General features: G+C 33.3%; 1 long non-coding RNA gene across 1 annotated transcript; it reads right to left on the reverse strand.

Moving 5' to 3' along the window:
• Window positions 1–5,454: 5,454 nt before the first annotated feature.
• LOC25480907 (uncharacterized) lies at window positions 5,455–8,234 on the reverse strand. The gene is made up of 3 exons (XR_003008379.2): window positions 8,075–8,234; window positions 6,558–7,981; window positions 5,455–6,327 (listed from the first exon to the last, which is right to left on the reverse strand). It is a non-coding gene; the product is annotated as an uncharacterized lncRNA (long non-coding RNA).
• Between the last annotated feature and the right edge of the window lie 246 nt (window positions 8,235–8,480).

Genomic DNA, 8,480 nt, shown 5'->3' on the forward strand with positions numbered 1-8,480 from the left:
CCAAAATAATTGTCTAATGGTTTTGTAACAAACTATAATCATCAATACATAACAATAAAGAATGTGAAATGTATAATTTTCAATAGATCATATCAAAATATTTCCAATAAACTCTAGTACAAACTTATAACATAAAAACAATCAATCAGTGACCATTCTTTTTTTTAAAGCCGCATCATCTCTCTTTTGTTGCTTCCGATTTATAAGTAATTTCTGCCTGTCTCTAGCTTTTTCATAATCACTTTTAAGTCGCTTCTTTGACTTAATTGGATTTAGACTTTATTTGAACTTTGGTGCAGCGGACTTCACCCCAGCAGATGGTTCACCGACAGCAGCTGCTTTTGAAGATTTAGATGGCATCACGGAAGATGGGTCTGTACGAATACCTTTAGAAAGAAGCAACTCCTCTGCCTTTTTCCCAGCTTCAAGAACACCGTGGAGAAAAATTTTAGATGCCTGCGGATCTACGCAAAAACGTGTAGAAAGCTTAACTGTAACAACAAAATTTGTTGATATCGTTGTGCTTGAGTGCTGTCTTCATTGCCAACATTGATGGTAGATTTTAGCTTATCGACAGACGGACGCACATCTCTAGTCCAATGCTTTAAAACATATTGTCCTGGTATTGTCTTCAAAAAATGATATTACACATAACCACCTAAGAACTCCAAGATCTTAAAAACATGTCGACATAAGAAGCCCCTTATTCTTAAACATACGACATGAACAACTAAAACTTTTGCTTCTAATGTCAACTGTGACAACCCTTTCATCAAGTCGACCATGATCTTCAAAACATGTGAAAATGTTTTCTTGAAGTTATGCATCCAAAACATCGACATTGGAAGGCCCGTCATTATCGTTATCAACATCATCATAATTATCATTAACCTTTACAATTGTGAAAATTTGAAAAACTTGTTCAAGGCAGACCCTTTTGTTGTGTCCTCCTCATAATAGTATTTGAAGGAAAGGTCATACTGCCTGTGAATAAATGCAAAGCAAGCTGGTGTGGACTTGATTACAACGGACCGCATCAGCTGACTGTTGGGATAATTATTTTTTGTTCTAGTGTTTGCAGCCTTGAAGTCCAACTCAGCATGATTATCCCTCATTCTCTGAACCACAATGTTGAAATGACTAAAGAATCGAACAAGTGAATGGTCTGGCTGCAAAAATCCACGAAGAAAAGCATTGCAAGACTCGCTTAACTGAGTCGTTTTCGGACCAATGCATACGATTTCCGTGAGTTTGAACAAGCCACCTAAAGTCTGAAGTAGGTCTTCCATCAAAAAAAAATTTCATCATCTAATCCCAATTGTAAAAACAAAAAATTTTGCAGGAACCAAAAACAATTTTTTTTTTACAAGGACTAAAACCAAAACGAGACATATTTGCAGGGACTAAAACCATATTTTAGCCATAATTAAACTGTTTGAAAAAAATAATTTGAAATTGATTGAGATGATTCGACCAGCTTGGATGTTCATTAATTTGAAAATCAAATGGACTACTGAGATGTCATGGCTCATTCTCCCACCTAGTCAAATGGATTCAACAGATGTCCTTGATACTGTCAGTATCTCTGCCTTTCAATTCAATACACTTTTTAAACATAAAATGGCCTAAAGATCGATCACACGAGACAATTTCTGGATCTTGTTCAACAAGACGTATCCTTGCTTAATGGTTGCTCAGTAAAGAGCATTCTTATGATCAAGGTGGTTTGTTTCAAGTATGCCTGCAACCTTATCAATCTTACAGTCAAGTTGCCCACTGATTTCTTAAACATAAATGCATTTGGAAAAAAAAAATCAGTAGACTAGAGATCTCTTAAACTACAGACTCGGACACATATGCCACACACACCTAGACACTAGGCAGTTCAAAATGTACTCCTACCTATACTATCCATGCTAGAACAAAATACAACATAATGAAAGTAAACACTAATTTAAAACCTGAGAGAAGTACAAAATAGTAACCTAATGGCCGATATTGATTGTTTGTTGGGTAAGTTGTATCAAAACTGATGACATCGCCAAATAGAGAATAATCTAGTTGCATAATTCCATCTGCCCAAAAAAATGTACTCCTACCTATTCTATTCATGCCAGAACAAAATACAACATAATGAAAGTAAACACTAATTTAAAACCTGAGAGAAGTACAAAATACTAACCTAATGACATCGCCAAATAGAGAATAATCTAGTTGCATAATTCCATCTGCCCAAAAAAATGCTACCTATGTGTAACACCCCGTTTTTCCAACATAAAAATTTCATAAATTAATCAGAGTAAAACACCTTAAACGGAATGTTACACTTCTTTTCTTAAAAATCACAAATGGAATAATTAAATAATTATCCTTCAAATTTCAACAACGTAATAATTAAAACTTTGCAGCGGAATTAATTCAACGACAATAAAAGCTTCAACAACATGTTCCAAAATTGACACATAAAGGAATGATAAACATAGCAACAATTCACCATCCCGTTACGTATCAGAGCCCTAAGACACTTGAGCCACCACTCCTACTAATCTTTATTACCTGCAAGTTACCCATACGAAGGGCAACATTTTCAAGCAGAAGGGGTGAGATTCACAATCAATAATAATAATAATATATAATTCATCAAATGCATCTAACAACTTAAACTCCATCAATTAGTAATAATAATTCTTTTAACGACTCCTAAACCATATCATGTACTCATCATATCAACAGTCATAACTTGATATCATAAACAGCATCATAACAACATCATTTAACTTCATAATCAACATCTTAATCATAATCATATAACATCATACTGATAATTCGTATACAACATGACAACTTCATAATCAATGGACATAAACAACGTAACAACATCATATTCATAGTTCATATACAACATAACAACATCATTAATTCGTATTAACATTCTCCACCAAGCACCTTATTAACAACTCATGAATAGAGGACAACTTAGCAACTATACGTAATATCAATCATTTCATAATAATAATTATTCATCAAACATTCCATTAGCAATTCATGAATAAAAGACAACTTATCAACTTAACATAACCATCATCAAGTACATTTAACAACTCATAGATAACATCACATAATCATCATCACAACATTCATAATCATCATCATGTAACATCATAACAACCTCATATTCAACACCATAAACAGTCATCATAACATCGTAATCAATATCATAAACATCTTCTCATAATATAAACGACACAACATAATCATCACATCATAACAATATAAACATCTACATATATTCAACAATAATGTTCTTACTTCTTTAACTTTAGTAACACTTACTAATTCAACCAACAACGACGATAACAACAAGATTCAACAACAACGGCAACAATTATCCAATATATGTATATATTTCATAATCAACAACATCATCAATAAGATGGCAATTCAAACCAACGACAACGACTCATGCAAAGACATGACGACACATCTAAGACTCCTCACAAATGCAACTATGCATGTGGTACCATATTCAGGGCCGTGACCCACACCGCTGTCGAATGGTTAAAGCATTCTCATCAGGACATAAGTCCTCACCGCTCAACACCGCTTTGAACAACTAGTGTTCCACCGCTTTGAACGACAAGGCGTTCCAGAGCTGAAGCTCTCCCACTTTTATGCTTATGCAACTGACCCACTTATGTATATCTACATACAACTCAACAACATCAACGACAACCACTACTCATCAATGCATATATGTAAATATGACTTCACCTCGACAATCCAATTAATAATACTTCAACCTTTGAAAAGAATTCAGCAACATGTATAATTTATTTAAATATAAATATACATCACAGTCAACAATAATCCATCATAATTGATCCAATGATTCCAGAAAATACACAATTAATTATAATCAAACTAATGCATCAAGTTCATTAAACATAGTATATGTTCACTTGGTTTCATACTCAATCATCTCCAAATTCACTAAACTCAACAACGGCAACATCAACGACAACGTAGACAACGACAACTGTGCATAAATAATTATAACTTACTCCACAACTTGGTCAACATCAACAACTTAAGACTCCAATACTTTGGACGACATCTTACATCTTAGACCGTCACATGCAGCTTAATCAATTTACAACAACAACATAGGCAGCACATAGACATCTCAAGATATAACAATATCAAATGATAATCAACATCACTTAAACATCTTATATAATCCATACAATGCATATACAAATATATCTCATTACTAACAACATCAAATCATATTATATCTGACTCACTCAACATCAACAGTACTATAATCAACCTCCATTCCTACCCCAAGGGTCAACTCACAACATGGGTTAAATACTCTTAAACACCTTAATTGTACTCATATTACTTCTAGTTTTGAGCCTTGGAATTATCCCATAAGTTTTGGATTAACTTGGAAACGGTTGTGCTGAATTATCATAAGATTTCACTAAGACCTACTTGGAGTATTTTCATCATATCTCAAAAACTAAAAATCATTTTCCAGTCAAACCAAAGCCATTGGAAAGCTAACAAAATTATCTACAACTTTCATGTTTACACCAAAGGCTAATTCAAAACAGAGACGTGTGAAAAAGACACAAGAACACGAAATAAGAAATGCTGTCAAAAGGCACTTCGCTTAAGCGAACTACTTACAGTAGCTGTTCGCTTACAGCTCGCTTTCGGCTCGCTTAAGCGAACAGTCATCGTTTCTGCATAATTTTTCACGGGTTTAAATCATTTTTCATCCCAAAACTCCCAATTTTGATCTCCCAATGCCGAAACATGTTTCCAAAGATTGTTTATAGGTTCATTATACAATTAAGCATCTAAAGGAACATAAAACATGCATCAACAACAACAATTCATCTCATTCTCACAATCTTGCAATTTCCCCCAATTTTTCTCCAACCATCCTAACCTCTCCAAATTCGAATTACAGCAACATTATAATTTCTAAAATCGATCTGAATATGAATTCTAAGCATAATCAACATGAATCCTTACTCTTTTCTTCCAAAATCAGTATAGAACCCTAATTCTCAAATTCTTATTTTTCAAGAACAATTCTAATCAAAACAATTTTCAGAAACCATATATTATAATCATTGAAGGTTAGCCTCACCCTTACCTTAATTTAGATGAACAAAAGCACAACAATCAGATTCTCTGACTCCACTTGTTCTTCCCACCCTTGTTCTTGATTTTCTCTCCCAAAACTTGTTTCACGTAAAACTGCTTCTGACCTTTTCTTTTCCTCACTCCTAAAACTATAACTCCCCCTTTATTTCATTAAACTCCCTTAATTTTTATTAAATCCTAATTAACTCCCACACTCCAAAATAACTATATTTCTCCACTTATTCTATTAAATAATGAAAATAACCATTTAATAAAATACACCACACCACAAAATCAACATAAATCATTTAAAATCATATAAAAGACTTTAAATCCACTAAAAATAATTAAATAACAATTAGGGCGTTACATATGTCTTCTGCAGCATCAACTTGGATATCATAGTAAAAAGATGGTTTCGAGAGAGCTTCATTTCTAAAGAATTCTTGAATTACAGTTGCTTCACCAACCACCATCTCCTTTTGACGAATTGTCATTAGATAGTTCTTTAAGTCCGAAAACCGAAAAGGAAGATTCTTCGTGCCTCCAACTCCTTGACCCATAACTTCATAAGACGTTCTCATCGACACTCCAGCTTTAGAATTTATTACAGCGAGTTGTCCTTGAACTTCATTTACTTCTCGAAATGATCTCAGGTAACACAAATGCTCTGGTTTATGTAATGGATGACAGTGAGCCACATCCCATCTATATATCTTATAGACATTAAAAACTTTATCCAGCTTCAAACATATTCCAGCTTTACAACCAACCCTTTCCTCAGGTTTTTCTTTCACTTTCACAAAATCAATAACCACTGGACTGTCTGATGTTGGTCTGTTGTTATGATTAAGCAGACTTCCCTTCTTGAAACCTTGTTTGTTACAAACATAACACACATAATGTACCTTATCTCATTTCTTATTTTTTTGAATTGTTCTTCGACTTCAACATAGTCCTAATAGAGAATCCAGTGTTATATGCATAATTACCATAAAAATCTTCAATCTCTTTAATAAATTTAAAGACTAAAGACTTCCTTGATTCTTTATTGCTACGGGAGTAACATTGAGAACTATCAGCATGAATCAATGATGAAGTTTCAACACTCAATTGTCCACTCTCAGATGAAGTTGATATCAAATCCATTGAAAACAGCAACAAACACTATTAAGAACAAAGAACCATTAGATATGAAATTGAAGCTAAATTGTTCTGTTACATATCATAAGTTGAAACTAAAACTGAAGCAAAATTGATCCTTATCCAATTGCTACAACTGAAGCTAAATCGATCCTAATATCAACAATTGAATCACTAAATTGATCCTAAGAACAGAAAACCAGTAACAAATCTGAAATTTGAATCAAAAGCTAAATACAACAAAAATCATATACCTCTTCAAATTGCAGTACGAATGCCGCTGGAGAAATCACGTCGTAGCGCGAGCAAGGGTGAAATCCGTGCAACCTCGCCGATGACCTAGCCAGATAAACCACGTCGCAATCACGTCGTCGTAACCTAGCCGGATAAACCACGTCGGAGCAGCGAGCAAGGGTCAGCACATCGAAGTGGCGAGCAAGGTTGAGTCGTATGAGAGTGTGTGCGATCAGATAGTGAGAGTGTGAGCTGAGAAACCTAGGATTATTACATGTGTACACTAGATCTGATGGTTGTGAAGTGTTTATGCACGGTGTATAAAGATTTCGTTATGCACCATAACTTTTTCCCTTAACAATTACCTCAAGTTACTATCAATTCTATTAAAATAACTCTCCACACCAAAATTACTATAATACAATTCGTTCTAAAATTATGAATTTACCCTCACTCCTCAATTTACCAAAATGCCCTTAGTTTTAAAATGACTAATATACTCTTCACGCCTAAAAATCCCCTAACCCTCAAATCAAACATACAAACAAGCAATTTAACACATAATAAATAAATAAACAAATAAATAATAATAGCAAAAATCGGGATGTTTACAAAAGGCATGACAGAGGCGTGAACGGTGATCGGCAAGGATATGGTGAACAACAATAAGAAGCACCTAACAACCCACTCACGTAATGATAGAAAGTTCTTTCTCTCACCAAAATCAAGAAGATTACAACACGTTAACGACTTAATTAGGGAGATGAATGAAGCACGTAGGACAAAATAAGGCATACAATCAGTTGTGTATTGAATAGCATGAATCGATAAATCAAGAATCGATGATTCATGATGTTTCTTTGAAAGTTTAGTGAAACGGTGTTTCGGCTAAACCCTAGCAGAAATTATTAGATAAAAGTTTGGTGAATAATAGATAAAAGTACAGAAATTGTTATAGAAAAATGCATTTAACATTTTTCTTTATATCATGATCGTAGATAGGCATCATAAGACATGAGGAAATCTTAGCTAAGTTGGGATCTTAACTCATTACAATCATTTATAAGACCTCAAAGAAACATTTTATTTAAAATAAAAATTGGGGGACTATGCCAAATCCAAGGAAACAAATACTATAGAAAACCGCCTCGTTACAAACCTTAAGAGAAATTCTCAATGGAATAAAACTTGATGAAGGAAAAAAGAGTGCAGCTTATACACATAAAATAAAATTTGACAGCTAGATAAACATTATTTATATTTTTAAATAAACAATAAAAGTTGAAATATTGTGATGTCCCCTAGTTTCAATTGTGCAATTAATACAGACTACGAATACATGGCCAACAAGCACCTACAAGACACGTCATATGAAGAGGTTCATCCATCCTTGGACAATCAGCGACAGTAACGCAAGGAATTAAATTGATTGGTTCTCCATTGTCTGATAAAGAATAAAAATGTTACAAAAATATGATAAAATAGGGCGCCCAAAAAAAAAATAGAAAATTTTAAAAATGGTGTGAAAAATGCATACGCATTATGGGTTCAGTCCTCTCGTACGCTGCTTCTCCAAAAAATAGAGAAAGAAAGATAATCAAGGAATAAATAAACAGAAGAAACTGTGCCATATTTTTCATCCTTTGAATGTACTAAAGAGATTTATTTTGATCCTTTTATAGTTAAAACTTGAATGCTTTTTTAATTTCAATTCAATAGTTATTTGCTCTCAGAACTAGCGAAAAGCAATTTAAAAAAGAGTAATATTTTTAAAATGTTTTCAATTAGTATTTGTCTGTGACCCTTCAGCCCACTCAGTATATTATAATTCATGCATTTCACATTAAACTTTTAAATTTATAAAAAAAACAAAATTGAAAGAGAATTTATAAATTTATGAAGATGACTATCCCTAATTAGAAAAAGTATAATTATCGACATAA

The sequence above is a fragment of the Medicago truncatula genome, chromosome 6 (assembly GCF_003473485.1).
Source record: "Medicago truncatula cultivar Jemalong A17 chromosome 6, MtrunA17r5.0-ANR, whole genome shotgun sequence".
NCBI classification, from domain to species: domain Eukaryota; kingdom Viridiplantae; phylum Streptophyta; class Magnoliopsida; order Fabales; family Fabaceae; genus Medicago; species Medicago truncatula.